Below are 15,891 nucleotides of genomic sequence, written 5' to 3' on the forward strand. Positions count from 1 at the left end.
TGTCATATATGGCCTTTATTATGTTGAGGTAAGTTCCCTCTGTGCCTACTTTCTGGAGGGTTTTTATCATAAATGGGTGTTGAATTTTGTCAAAAGCTTTTTCTGCATCTATTGAGATGATCATGTGGTTTTTCTCCTTCAATTTGTTAATATGGTGTATCACATTGATTGATTTGCGTATATTGAAGAATCCTTGCATTCCTGGGATAAACCCCACTTGATCATGGTGTATGATCCTTTTAATGTGCTGTTGGATTCTGTTTGTTAATATTTTGTTGAGGATTTTTGCATCTATGTTTATCAGTGATGTTGGCCTATAGTTTTCTTTCTTTATGACATCTTGGTCTGGTTTTGGTATCAAGGTGATGGTGGCCTCGTAGAATGAGTTTGGGAATGTTCCTCCCTCTGCTATATTTTGGAAGCATTTGAGAAGGATAGGTCTTAGCTCTCCTCTAAATATGTGATAGAATTGGCCTGTGAAGCCATCTGTTCCTAGGCTTTTGTTTGTTGGAAGATTTTTAATCACAGTCTCAGTTTCAGTGCTTGTGTTTGGTCTGTTTATATTTTCTATTTCTTCCTGAAATAATTTTTTTCTAAGATTTATTTAAAAGGAATATTCTTGCCTGTGCAACAAGAATATGGACAGTACAGTTGACCTTGTCTCTTAGTCTTGATGATTTAAAGAAAAATACATACATAAGAATCAAATCCTTTGAATTTGTTAATATTTATTATAATGGAAATATACATGGAATGGAAATATACATGAAATGAAGCTATATTGGAAACATACAGCAGTAACTAGAAAAATGTCTATTATTTATTGAGCAACTACCATATACTACATTCTTTCATATATTCATTACCTAATTTATATTCAAAGAATCCTATTAAGGTATGTTTTAGGATCACCATTGGTTCCAGTTTTGTCTCAAAAATATTAGGTAATTACTCCAAGGACTCTGAATAGCAAAGCTGGGAGTTTGAACCTAAGTTTGGCCAACTCTGAAGTTTATATTCTTTCCACTCAAACATGCTGCCCCTTAAAGTCATACAATTACTGGGAATGACACTCAGTTCTATCACTAGGAAGGCAACTGTGTTTATTAGTCAACACTCTTCATATTCAAAGAACCATTTACTGAACTTCTGCTTTCTTCTAGACATGATGATAAATGATGTGGAATCTAGAGATCAAAGATGAGGTGTCCCTGCCTTCACAGAACCCACAGGTTAGTGGGAAAGTCTAGAAAGAATATTAATGATTATGGTGCAGGATGTTAGACATTACGAGAAATATAACAACAAGCTACTACTAGAGCCTGGGAAAGACCACAGGCTCTGTGTGCATGTGTGGTGTGTGTGGTGTGTTTGACTGAGGTAAGATAAAGGACATTCAAATGGAACAGCATGTGCAAAGTAAAGTGATGGAGAACATATGGCTTATATGAAAAACTGCGAATTGTTTGGTTTACCTGAAACATAGTGGTAATGGGTGGCAGAGTGATGGGAAATGAGAATAAAAGGTTTTGAGAGGGACTTCCCTGGTGGTCCAGTGGCTAAGACTTTGCGTTTCCACTGCAGGGGGGCACAAGTTTGATCCCTGGTAGGGGAACTAAGATCCCATGTGCTGCATGACCAAAAAAAAAAAGGCTTTGAGAATGGTGAAATCAAGGATTTTACTTTTTGTATGGCCATAAACTTTCAAAATTGTCTTGATAAGATAAATATTTTCCTTCCTATCTTTTGAAGACACACTGTACTATCATAGTATTTTCCCAAAGAGGAAATGCAATTAGCACACAAGTATATGGGAAAAATAGTCTTATTGGTAATCAAAGTAAAGAAAAATATTAACCCAACCAAAGAATGAAACTAATAAAAATATCCAGTATTGATAAGGATAAGATGAGCTAGGCATATTTGTATTTTGCTGATTGTTCTATAAACTGGTCCAACACTTTTGTAAAGTTAAATATATATTAAGATATTTTAAATGTTTATGCCCTTTGAATCAATGGCACTAGTTTTGGAACTCTGTAATAAGAGAGCTATAAATATTTATTGCAAGTTTCTTTAATGGTGAATCATTAGAATCAGCCTAAGTCGCCAGAGTACATCACTTTGATGCAACTTAAGGTACCATTAAAAATTATGTTTATGAATAGCATATAAAATGCATCTAACACAATTCTAGCTAAAAAAGTAGGATACTGAAATTGTATATATACATATATATATACATACACACACGTATATATCCCTTCTCCCACTCCCCTACACCATATAAAACTATGCATTTTGTGTGTATATACACACACACACACACACACATTTGTATCCCCTGTCTTCCACTCCCCTAACACCCAATAAAAGTATACATTAAAAAAGAAACTGGAAATAAATCCACAGAATGTTAATGGTGGTAGTTGGGTTTTAGTGATAGGACTATGGGGAATTTTTTCTTTTTACTTTTTTTTTTTCTTTTTACTTTTATGCATTTTCCATATATTCTTTAATGATTGTTTAACTGTCAGAAATAGTACTAAATATTTTGTTAATGAATAGGAAAAGATGCTTGTAGAGTCCAGTTTTATTTTTTTGTTTCCTGTTGTCTGGTAAACTATTCTCAGATAGACCTGGCCCGCAAGGGGATAATTCTTTTAAAAAATTCCCAGTATTGGCAAACTTTCTCTTGGAATAGCTCTGCTGAACTCAAATGAGATCTTTTCTCCCTAAGCTACTTGCCCTTCTGTTTTTCTGGAGAGATGGAATTCATGAAAAATTACAATCTACAGTCTACAAATTGCTATGTACTACAGGGTCTATTAAAGAGTATGACATTTTATTTTGAGAACTATATCTCCCAGACTACAATGCCCCATAGCTAGTCTCACATCAAATGCAACCTTCCTGAACAGTCATTTTCTCAAAGCTCCTGTCTCTTTAGAAAGTTAGTTGTTAGGGAAAGCAGAAAGTAATTTGTTAGGGAGAGCAGGTGGCTCTGAAAACATCAGCCATCCACACACTCTACCTCTTTGAGAATAGCGAATCTGAACAAGTGTCTCCTTGTCAAGGATGAACAATCACAAAAGACATTAATGAAGCCCATAAAAATAAGAGCAGGGTGTAAGAAAACATGACCATTATGAAATAGCACAAAGCTATGAGGAAAGAACAAGCCGGATGAGAAGATACCAAGTGAGACTGAAAGAGATGGGAGAGATAGTAAAGACTGACAAGGAACTAAAGTAATGCAAAAACAATAAAACATTCATGCCAAGGGAGTAAAGAGTCAATGATGCATATACTCACATGGAAAACAAACTTGAGAAATTTTTGCAGAACATAGAATAAAAGGACAAGAAGATGGAAAAGGAAAAGGTCATGGATATAGAGGGCAAAGAATGGAGTTTAAGCTAAAGCTAAGAACTTTAAGTACTCCTAAGGAACCAATGAAGATAATATAAACAGAATAAATATTAAAAATATAATGGAATAAAATGACTGTGTTGAAAGAAGTCAAAGTATGTAGATTGAAAAGGCTCACAGATTCTAGTAAAAAGCATTCAGAACAACCCCCCCCAAAGAAATACTGCAAAGTCCATTCTTACAAATACATTAATTATTAGGATTTAAAAAATAAGTGCTCAGGAAGTAGAAAAAATTTGCCAATAAAGGAACTAAAATTAAACTCTTTCTTATGTAACTCTAAATTCCAGAAGAACTTGGAGATATATCTGCAAGCTTTGCAAGAGGCTGGATTAAGATGTGGATATTCGGGACTTTCCTGGTGGCACAGTGGGTAAGAATCCACCTGCCAGTGCAGGGGACACGGGTTCGACCCCTGGTCCAGGAGGATCCCATATGCCGCGGAGCAACTAAGCCCGTGCGCCACAACTACTGAGCCTGCGCTTTGGAGCCCCCGAGCCACAACTGCTGAGGCCCGCGTGCCTAGAGCCTGAGCTCCGCAAAAAGAGAAGCCACCACAATGAGAAGCCCAGCAATGAGAAGCCCATGCACCACCGCAATGAAGGGTAGCCCCCCGCTCACCGCAACTAGAGAAAGTGCACGTGCAGCAACGAAGACCCAATGCAGCCAAAAAAAACCTTTTTTAAGTAGATATTCAAAATTAGGTAAGCACACTTTCATTGACAAAGGTGGTAGAAAGATGTACTTTTAGAAGTAGAAGTTCTCTACCCCTATATACTTTTCTGCAAAATATGAGATAAAATATAAATAAAATGGGCTTGACAGTGTACATTAATCACTGACAGATGATTCAAAAACATAATTTAATAACAAGAATGTTAGCATTTAAAAGATGTGTAGAATTTTTCCTTATCCAATTTGCTCAACAAATTTGTGGATCCATAATAACTTGATATATTTTGTTGCTTAAAGGGGAAGCTTGGCCTTACCTTTTCTGTTTTTGCTCTTTTCATGGTACAGGAAATAACCAGTTATTCACTTCATGTTTAAAGTGGCCTTTGTTGCCCTTTTGTATGGCTGTTGTGTTAGGTCAAAGGTAGTTTCCTGCCACATGCCTAGGCCACTTTTATTTATTTATTTATTTGCGGTACGCGGGCCTCTTACTGTTGTGGCCTCTCCCGTTGCGGAGCACAGGCTCCGGACGCGCAGGCTCAGCGGCCATGGCTCACGGGTCTAGCCGCTCCGCGGCATGTGGGATCTTCCCGGACCGGGGCACAAACCCGTGTTCCCTGCATCGGCAGGCGGACTCTCAACCACTGCGCCACCAGGGAAGCCCTTAGGCCACTTTTAAATGATGTGGCACTGCCCTCAGTTCCTACTGTGGGGACCACATGCTTTGTCCTACTCGGGTGCAGCCAAAATTGGACCATGGTGGGCACCTGACCCATGACCACCAAATTATAGGTGATTAAAAGAATGGGAGCTGAGTCAGACTGTCTAGGTCCTAATCCAAGGTTTGCCACTTGACTTTGATCTTCATTTTCTTCTTTCATAAAATGAGCTTAATGATTATTCCTATTTGATTTGTTTGAAGTAAGGATTTAGAGTTAAACCATATGCTATTTGGTACATGATACCTAATCCTGTTGCATGTTATTATTATTATTTGAAAAGATGGGGTAAGTCAATCAAATTCTCTCTCCTCTTTTGAATTTGATTTGGGAAAATCAGAATCAGGCAGCTAGCAATGGGAATAAGAGTTTAAAGCATGCATAGAGAGGAGCTATGAGATAGAGTTGCCAGGGGTGATGGCAATCTGGAGTTCGCAGATAGGGGAAACTAGATTAAGCAGATTGTGTCTTTAGGCAAATCTGATATAAACCCAGACAGAGTCGCATCACCTCACTGAATGCGTGCCCTACAACAGTTGTTTTTAGCACATATACATTCGCCCCTTAGAGACAGTTTCTCTCTTCTATGACTGCTGGACCTTTCAGCTTCACTAAATAGGGTAGCTCCCTGTTATGGACTGAATGTTTGTATTCCCAGAAAATTCATATGCTGAAATCCTCATAATGTGATGATATTAGGAGGTGGGTGGGAGGGCCTTTGGATGGTGATTAGATCATTAGGGTAGAACCCTCATGAATGGGATTACTGCCCTTATAAAAGAGACTACAGAGAGGTCTCAAGTCCTCTTTCTGCCAGGTGAGAATAAAATGGGAAGACTGCAGTATGCAACTAGGAGAGGGCTCTCATCAGAACCCAGCCATGTTGACACCCGAGCAGAACTGTAAGAAATAAATTTAGCCTCCAGAACTGTGAGAAATAAATTTCTGTTGTTTATAAGCCACCCAGTCTGTGGTACTTTGTTATAGTGGCCTGAACAGACTAAGATACTCTCATTATACAGGGAAATTTGCCAGAGTTAAAGGTAAGAAAAGGGAACCTGGGATCCAGAATAGGGTTGAAGTGATCTTCCATTCTTCCTTTGATGTCTAGTCTGCCTTCTGTCTCTGCCAAGCAACAGAATAAAGACCAAGCTTCTACCCATAGCAGGTAAGGCCTGCCCTGATCTGAGGATGGGCCAGCTTAAAGGAGCCTTACTAAGTGCATTTGGTAAAGAAATTTGTGTACATTTCAATTAGTAACATATCTAACTTGTTTGGACTTGTACAATTTCTAAGAATAATTATGAAAAATGAGGTCATTCAAAAGGCTCATTTTCTAAGATTTCAATATATAATTAGCAATGTGGTATGGAATAAATAAAATGGCACAGTTTGGGGGTTGGTGCCTTGTGTATTTCTGTCCCAGATCTTTCCAGTGCTTTTAATTCTTTCAATAATAAAGAATACAGCAACGTGTGGATCTTTGAATCTATGGTATATAGTAACTGTCAGCCTAGAGCAGTGGTTCTCAACCAGGGATGTTTTTTGTCTCCTGCAGACATTTGTCAATGTCTGGAGAGTTTTGGTTGTCATAACTTGGGGGCTTGCGATTGGCATCTAGTGGGCAGAGGCCAGGGATGTTGCTAAATATCCTACAATTTAGAGGATGATCCCCCCACAAAGAGAATTATTTTGTCAAATATGTCAATAGGGCCAATATTGAGAAACTCTTCCCTAAAAAAAGAAGTCTAGAACTTCTTTTGAATGTTCTTTTATTCAATCAACTAATGAGAAGAAATATGGGGGAGACAAGCAAAAACATCAGCAGCCCTCCATGGCGTTCAGAGTTCCTCAGGTCTGGAGCATTTCAGATGTTTGCTGTTTACCAATGACGACCAATTTGTTTATTTTCTAAAGTTCAGAGATTTCACAGGGACATATTATTAAACTGCCTATTATTTTCTCTTTTCACAAGCCTATTTTAATGGCCTAGTATTGACATGTCTTGCATAGAGATCTTATTGTTCTGAGTGCTGGATCTATTTTCACTTACTCAAGATTTTCCTAGTCAATACATCCTTTGACCTGAAAATTCAAGAAGTATAAATCCTACCCATGGTTCTGCCCTGTCTCTGTCCCCAGTTGGCAGGTCTTCAGTGTACTTTGGATATAGTACCTCCTATCAGTTTCATAATTAGAACACTTTATTCCTCTGAACTGTTTAATTTTTTAAGTTAATCTCTCTGGTTAGCCATAAACATTCAATTCTGAATTATTCTTCTAGTGTCAGAATAGAAGTCTAAATTATTACAGTATTAGAAGACTAATCAAGATCAACAAGAAAACCTCATGAATATCCCACTGTGCCTTACCTAGCATCTGATAGGATCAGATATATCTTGAAAATTTGCCTGACAAACATGTTGACATATAGTTTTATTAACGAATCCTAGAAAGTCAGTGGAAAAATCCCTTCTATTCTAAGTTGTTCAGGCCACATTCTTGGATATAGGGGATTCTGCATAAACATCTTCATAACTGGAAAAGTATAAGAGAATGAGTATTCCATTAATAAGGAATTCCTGATTTTTAAAAAATATAGTCTAGCACAGAAATTACTACTTAGTAATTTTTTAAAACATCTTTATTGGAGTATAATTGCTTTACAGTTAGTTTCTGCTGTATAACAAAATGAATCAGCTATATTCATACGTATATCCCCATATCCCCTCCCTCTTGCATCTCCCTCCCACCCTCCTTATCCCATCCCTCTAGGTGGTCACAAAGCACCAAGCTGATCTCCCTGTTCTCCCTGTGCTATGCGGCTGCTTCCTGATAGCTAGCTATTTTACATTTGGTAGTGTATATAAGTCCATGCCACTCTCTCACTTTATCCCAGCTTACCCTTCCCGCTCTCTGTGTCCTCAAGTCCATTCTCTACGTCTGTGTCTTTTCTCCTGTCCTGCTCCTAGGTTCATCAGAACCACTTTTTTTTTTTTTTTAGATTCCATATATATGTGTTAGCATACGGTATTTGTTTTTCTCTTTCTCACTTACTTCATTCTGTATAGCTCGGGGGTAGAACATTTGACTATCTAGTAAATTTTGAAGGGAAATCTGAGGGAAATTTTTTGAATTGCTATAATTTTCAGAGTTTTCTCCTGAAGTAGTGTAGATGATGATCATGTCCCCCGTTCTAGAGAACTTACTGTGGTCCCAATTTAAATGCAGCTTCTCAGACAGTCCCTTCCTGGTCTCCTATTTAAAACATATGCCTTAAGCCCCACACCCCATCACCTGCCTATACAAGACCAATATTTATCTATCCTATTACTCTGATTTTCTATCTAAAAGGATCTTATTTTCTCGTACACTAATCTATCATTCCTTGTACACTATAATGTCTGCTTTCATCTCATGAGTAATTAAAGCCTGGAAGCCTGGGAGTTATTTTTGAATCTTCCTTTTCCTTGCTTTTTCCTACAATTCTTTAAATTCACCAGCTAGTCTTGACTATTCTAGGTCCAAATATGTCTTGAAGTCATCTGACTCTCCCAGCGTTCACTGCTGTCGTTGTAGTCCAGGGCCCCCATCGACGCTCACTGCACTATAGCAGTCTCCTGTCTGTTGTCCCACTTTACTGCACCCCCATCTCTAACCTATCTGCACAAAGGAGCCGGAAAGAGTTAAATAAAAATACCAACTGTGTTGTTCACTATGCCATTATACTATTCCAGGCCCTGTTATATGTGGGTTCTCAATAGTATTGGCTGAATGAAGGCACAGACAGAAATAAATGAGCAGAGAGAATGAATTGACAGAAAATCTCCTTCTGTCTCGTCTTACAGAGGGGGCTAGTGACACTTGTTTAAGGTGGCAGAGCTACTACATGTCAGGTTTGGGACTAAAACCCAATTTTTCTAAGAATGGTCAAGGGTTTCTTTATAGAAAACACAGTCATATCTCCTTATTCCTTTTTTTTTTTTTTTTTTTTTTTTGCAGTACGCGGGCCTCTCACTGTTGTGGCCTTTCCCGTTGCGGAGCACAGGCTCCGGACGCGCAGGCCCAGCGGCCATGGCTCACGGGCCCAGCCACTCCGCGGGATGTGGGATCTTCCTGGACCGGGGCACGAACCCGCGTCCCCTGCATTGGCAGGTGGACTCTCAACCACTGCGCCACCAGGGAAGCCCCCTCCTCATTTCTTTTTACTCTTAACGAATTAGTTGCATTTTATTTCACTTTACTGCACAATCATTGTTCATCTGGATTGGAAAATTGATACCCATTTTCTGTAAAAATCATTAAATTACTGAGGAACATAAAGGAGTTAAGAAGCAATTCATAATCCCTCTGAGCACGTAATTTTTACTTTCATCTTTATGCTTTTCTTCTTCATTGTTATTTTTTGCCATAAGTATGCATTTATTTTTATAGTCAGGAAATATAGAGTTATATCAATGTGTTAAGAATTTCATTCATGGGAAATAACTGCTGGTGATATTTTAATGTAATTTATTCTAATGTTTTGTGGGTTTGTTTGCAATTTCTGGGATATGAATTTACATAATGCACAGAAAGATATTTTAAAGAATGCTAACCATAAGTTTAAGAAAGTAGGATTCATAATTTTAAATGTGGTCCACACAATTAATAAATATAGCTTAGCATACTACTTCTAATCCCTTGAATTTTTATAGCAACTGACTTTGACTGCAAAATGTTCACAGTCTTAGAAACCTAATTATTCCTTAGAAAAATCCTTTGAGAAAGGGAAAATAAATTTTGTAGACTTTTTATTAGGTAATGATAGCAATAGCATAACTCTACCTATATATATTTTTAGAAGCCACATTAATATATAAAAAATATTTGACATTTTCCCAAGGATTTTCTCTGCAGAAATTGTTTCTGGATGTATGTATAAAGCCTTGAAGTAATTTATAAGCTTCTTCTCTGGTCTCCACGTATGCTGGCAGACTTACTCATGTAAAATATATGCTTGAGATTTACTATAATATTTGTTATTAAAATAAGCAGTCTTATCTAATATGTAGAGGAATAAATTAAAGGAATTTTAACACCAAAGTTATCTTTTCTTAATTAAACAAGGATTGTATTTATTTTAAAATTACATGTCATACTCAAGCTGCCCTCAAATGTAATTTAATTTTCTATTATCTACATTTTAAACTAGCTATTTTTTTTCATTGTTCATCTTTCTTAGTTCTTTAGGCACTATCCACCCCTTCCCCAACTCTAGCAACCAAATTAATTGCATTTTGCATCAAAATAATTTAAAATAGACCAAAGAACCAATTCCATAGGCCAATTTGCAAAAGCATTATGCACCTACATATACAATCAGAAAATGCATTTCTGATAAAATGCATTAAAAATAATATAATATAAATTAATATAATTAAAAAAATTAAGTGCTTAGCATAATGCCCAGCACAGAAAAAGCACTTGGTACATGTATGTCAGTGTCTTTGTAATTGTCATTTTTATTGATGATGTGTATTGGTACTACTAAAGGTTAATGGGATGCCTGTATTATGCATGATAATATTACAGTTAGGGTGACTATATGTCATAGCTGGCCTGGGAAAACCATGGTTTGTGTCCATTGTCCCAGTGTCCTTTACAGCTTAATATTTTAGCACTCTCAAAAGTGTCCTGATTTGGATGATCAATCGCATGGTCACTGATGTATAGTACAAAAGTAACCGTGATGAGAAGGCCCCAGTACAGTCATCACTCATCTCTTGATTTGGGCTTAACTGTATTCAGGTCTAGTGAGAGGGTGACTGGCCTGAATGACAAGACACTTTCCAAATGTGGGAAAGTATATTTAACATTAATAAACTCATTCCAGTACCTATCTCCTCTTATGTTTTGTAGATGAAGAATCAGACAACATTTAAGAAACTGAGACCACAAGCCTTTAACCTCACCTCACCCTTCCTGTCAGAGTTGTTTTTAGTTGGGATTTGGTTTTGGATGAAAATTTAAATAAATTTCTTAGACATGCCCATCTTTTCATTTGGCAGACAAGATGGACAGAATTGGGGTGGTCATAATCATGTTTGTGGTTGTGGCACAAACCAGTGACACTTGAGTGGCAGTCTTTCCCATACCAGCTACTTGTGATTTATTTTGGGGTTGTAGGCACTACTTCCATTCTTGATTTTTTTGTTTTTTTCCTTCAGGGGTTATCCAATCTGTCAACTTAAAAACAGCTATGTAGCCATATACATGTAGTCTGATTGCCACCCTCCAGTTTGATCCATGTATTGCCTCTGTGGTTTGTCGATACACCTCAGTAGGTCTTATAACTTGAAATTGTGCTTTACTATGTGTCTTACATCTTTATGACAATGTCAAATGGATGTACCACGTCAAAGACAGTCTTCTTCACTGTCCTCTATTAGAGAAAGTTCAGTGATGGCTCCAGAATCTCCTGGATTTAGTTCTGGCTGCACAATTCATGAGGCTTAGTGCAAATTGAAAATGTAGAGCCTCATGTTAAAAAATTATTAGGAATTTCAAGGTGGCAACAGCAGAACATTAAGTCAAGAATGGGGCCCTTCTATTCGTGAGATCCCGTGCAACTGCATAGATATTGTACCATGCAGTTAGCCCTTTCATCTTTTAGTCTCCATTTTCCTTCCAACTGACAATTATGGACCACTTATTATGTATGAGGTACTATGCTTGTTATTTAATATAAAAATAAACTAATTTTTAGATTCTAATATTCCTGCTTTTAGATTTTGATGATTAAGACCCTCATCAGATAGATAAAATAGCACACAAATTGTGGCTATATTTTTGTCGCCTTCAGATCAAACACTTAGCTGTAATTTCCTATTCATCAGTCCTAAGTTGCAGTTCCTCTCCTCCAGATTCTTATGATCTATGTACTAACTATAGGATCCCAGCAGTCCCCGTCTCCCTGTATCTCTAACCATCCCACACATTGCCTGTTCTATTCCTACAGAGAGATTTATTCATGGCTAGGTAATAGATCATGCTATTAAGGTGTTAGTTGAAATGGGTTTAAAGCAGGGGTTTAAACTCAGATGTCTCCAGGGGTTGGGCAGATAATATGAAATGTTCTTTTTCTGTTGTCAATTAATTTCATTTTTAAAAAGACTCAATATAGGCAGAAAAAAATAACTTCAGCCCAAAGTTAACTTAAGAGTTGTCAGTTTCCAATTTTTCTTTTCAGTCAGATTTACTGGAATATAATTCATATGTAATCAGTTCACTCTTTTAAGTGCGTAGTTCTATGAGTTTTGACGAACACCTACATTTGTGTAACAACCACCACAGGCAAGATATAGAATCCCCCAAAATTCCCTTGTGCCTTTTGGTAGTCAATTCCTCCAGCTCCTGAGAACCACTGGTATGGTTTTTTGTCTCTGTAGTTTTGCCTTTTCCAGAATGTCATATAAATGGAACCCTACAGTATGAACCCTTTGGAGACAGACGTCTTTCACTTAGCATAAACATTTGAGATTTATCCATGTTGTATTTGGGTTGTTTCTACCTAATTTTCAAAGATATGTTTCCTACCTTCCTTCCCTCCCTTCTTCCCATCTTCTATTCTTCCTTTTCTCTTTCCTTCTTACTTTCCCTCTCTCCTTTTGGGTATCAATTGTACAAAAGTAAATTAATCTTGGTATTTGTTTCATAACACACTATTATTATTGGCCCATGCATAGCTTTTATTTTAATAATTTTATTGAGATAAAATTGATATACAATAAACTGGACATACTCAAGTATACAACCTGAAAACTTAGATAGATAGAAACTATCACTATCACTGTCACTGTATTTTCTAGAAAATTTTGTAAATTAAATAATACAGCATGTACTTTTTTCTATCTAGCTTCTTTCACTCAGCATGATTATTTTGAGATTCATGTATGTTGCTGTATGTGTAAATAGTTCATTCCTTAGTATTATGAAGTAGCATTCCATTGTATGGCTGTATCACAATGTGTCTATTAACTTGTTGATAGAGATTTGGATTGTTTTCAGTTTTGGTTACTATAAATATTCATGTAAAAATCTCTATAGGGACATGTGCTTTCCTTTCTTTTGGTTAAATAAATATCTTAGAGTGAAATAGCTAGGTCATATGGTAAATGTACGTTTAACTTTTCAAGAAGTTGTTAAACTGTTTTCCAAAGTATAGTATGTACCATTTTACATTCCTACCAGCAGTGTATGAGAGTTCTAGTTGGGATTAGCCAGTCTTTTTCATCTTTTCTCCTACACTTGGTATAGCCAGTCTTTTTAATATTAGCCATTTAAATAAATCTCTAGTGGTATCTACTGTGGTTTTAATTGCATTTCTCTAATTACTAGTGATGTTGAGTATCTTTTCCTGTGCTTACTTGCCATCATTGTCTTCTTTGGTGAAATGTCTGTTTAAATTTTTTGCACATATTTTATTGAATTGTTTGTTTTCTTATTAACTTTTTTTTTTTTTGTGGTATGCGGGCCTCTCACTGCTGCGGCCTCTCCCGTTGCGGAGCACAGGCTCCGGACGCGCAGGCTCAGCGGCCATGGCTCACAGGCCCAGCCGCTCCGCGGCATGTGGGATCTTCCCAGGCCGGGGCACGAACCCGTGTCCCCTGCATCGGCAGGCGGACTCTCAACCACTGCGCCACCAGGGAAGCCCCTCATTAACTTTTGAGAGTTGTTATATATATTCTATTATATATTCTGATTTTGAGTCCTTTTGCAGATGCATGAATTGCAAATATTTTCTCCTTGTCTGCGATTATGTTTTCATTGTCTTAAAGTACCTTTTGAAGAGCAGACTTTCTGAAGTTTAATAAAGTCCAATTTATCAGTTTTTTCTTTTATGGACTGAACATTTGGTATTATATCTAAAAAAAAGATGTCTCTGCCTAACCCATAGTCTTCTGTGTTTTCTTCTAAAATTTTTACAATTTTAGATTTTACACTGGTTTACAGTCTATTTTGAGTTAATTTTTGTACATGGTGAGATGCAGATTGAAGTTATTTTTTAAAGTTGAAGTACAGTTGATTTACAATGTTGTGTTAGTTTCTAGTGTATAGCAAAGTAATTCAGTTATACATATATATACATATTCTTTTTCATATTATTTTCCATTATGGTTTATGACAGGATATTGAATATAGTTTCCTATGCTATACAGTAGGACCTTGTTGTTTATCTATTTTATATAGAGTAGTTTGTATCTGCTAATCCCAAACCCCTACTTTATCCCTCCCCCACCCTCTTTCCCCTTTGATAGCCATAAGTTTGATTTCTGTGTCTGTGAGTCTATTTCTGTTTTGTAAATAAGTTAATTTGTGTCACAGTTTAGATTCCACATATAAGTGATATCATATGGTATTTGTCTTTCTCTTTCTGACTTTTGAAGTTCATTTTTTTAATGTATGGACATCCAATTGTTTTGACATAATTTATTGAAAAGACTATTATTTCTCCACTAAATTGTCTTTGTACCTTTGTTAAAAATCCTTTGACCATGTATGTGTGGGTCTATTTCTGGTCTCTCTTTTCTGTTGCAGTGATCCATTTTGTCTCTCTGGATACCAGTATCACATTGTCTTGAATACTGTAGCTTGCTAGTAAGTCTTGAAGTTAGATAGTGTGTGTCCTCCAGCTATTCTTTTCTTTTTCAAAGTTGTTTTTCCAGTTCTAAGTTATTTGCATTTACATATAAATTTTTGGTTTTAGCTTGTTGATTTATTCACTTTTATTGCTATATAACATTCTGTTTTGTAAATATTCCATAATTTTTATATTCCATAATTTATATATTTTTCAAAGTTTTGCTAAGAGTTTCCTATCAAAAACAGTGCTGATAAAATGCATAGTATTTGAATCCTCATGAATATGTACAAGAGTTCCTTCTGCATATTCTTAGTAGTAAATTTGCCAGGTCATAAGTTAAGCAAAAATTTATCTTCACAGGATTTAACTGGATTGTTTTCCAAAGTGGTTGAGCTAATTTATACTCTTATAAGACACATACAACAGATCCTATTTATCCTAATTGTCCAACATTTGGTATTGTCAGGCTTAATAATCTTGCCAAACGGTGAAAATTGATACCTGTTGGAGGAGGTCATGAAGAGGATATGATCGCTGGTGGACCCATGAGCTGGACTTGGGCAATTGGAGGCTTCTCACCCCCCTCCCCTGTCCTTGGAATGTATGTTCTGCCTACAATTCCCATAGCCTGAGCTGTTTTGAGGACATAGCCTTGAGAGAGTAAGGTGTTGAAACCATCTGGAGTGAATATGTGACTGAACCCAGTTAAGGCCTCTATATAAACTCCTAAGATTCTGGCAGGTGGATGCAGAGATCTACTTGTCTTGTTATGCCCAAGACAAGTTCTCCTGTAAGTTCCCTTGCTTATTAAAATTGCCACCTACCAAGTACGTGCAAAACCAGCCGTTGTTGAACTGGGCAGGAGACTGAAGAAATGGATCTTGGAAAAGAGGCATCCATGGGGGAATCCCAGGGTTGGCCATCATCCTTCATGTCAAGAGGGGTTGCTCATATGTTAGATGCTTATGGACCACCACATGAGTATGGTGATGCCCTGAAAATGCCCACTGGTTTAATGCACTTGTTTGAAGAACTGAGCATAACACAGTGCTGCAAAGGAGAGAAATGAACCGCTGCGCAGTGGGCTGGCCTCTAGGGTGGGCAGTACAGCTTGACACTGATGACCAACCAGAGGCTGAAGCTTGAGTTAGAAAGTTGGAAGAAGAACTGAGGTTAGAGAAGGATGTGCACTGTCTACTGCCCTGCTCGCTTCGGGGCTGGCAGACAAAGTGGGAGAGAAGGATGGTTAAGTTGGAGACTTCAGCATGCTGTTTTGCAAGGTCAGGAGGGCTCAAGCTGCCATGGATTAAGGTCTGAGCACCTGTGACAAAGCCCGATTGGGACACTAAGTGGTGGACTCCCTGGGAAAGTGAGGAAAACAAAGGTGGATTTTATGGTGATTGACAGTGAAACTGATGATACACCCCATGTCACTGGACCCAT

At 37.3% G+C, this 15,891-nt stretch overlaps 1 protein-coding gene across 1 annotated transcript in view; it reads left to right on the forward strand.

Annotated features, from left to right (window-relative positions):
- LOC111174602 (uncharacterized) overlaps positions 1 to 13,426 on the forward strand; it is a 240,083-nt gene extending 226,657 nt beyond the window's left edge. The window contains exon 6 of the mRNA XM_089913311.1: positions 1,164 to 13,426. The gene's annotated coding sequence lies outside the window, so the exon portion shown is untranslated. The remainder of the gene's footprint in view (positions 1 to 1,163) is intronic.
- The last annotated feature ends 2,465 nt before the right edge of the window (positions 13,427 to 15,891 follow it).

Source organism: Delphinapterus leucas, chromosome 6 (genome assembly GCF_059928025.1).
Source record: "Delphinapterus leucas isolate spDelLeu-1000000601 "Yukka" chromosome 6, BTC_Dleu_Yukka2, whole genome shotgun sequence".
NCBI classification, from domain to species: Eukaryota; Metazoa; Chordata; class Mammalia; order Artiodactyla; family Monodontidae; genus Delphinapterus; species Delphinapterus leucas.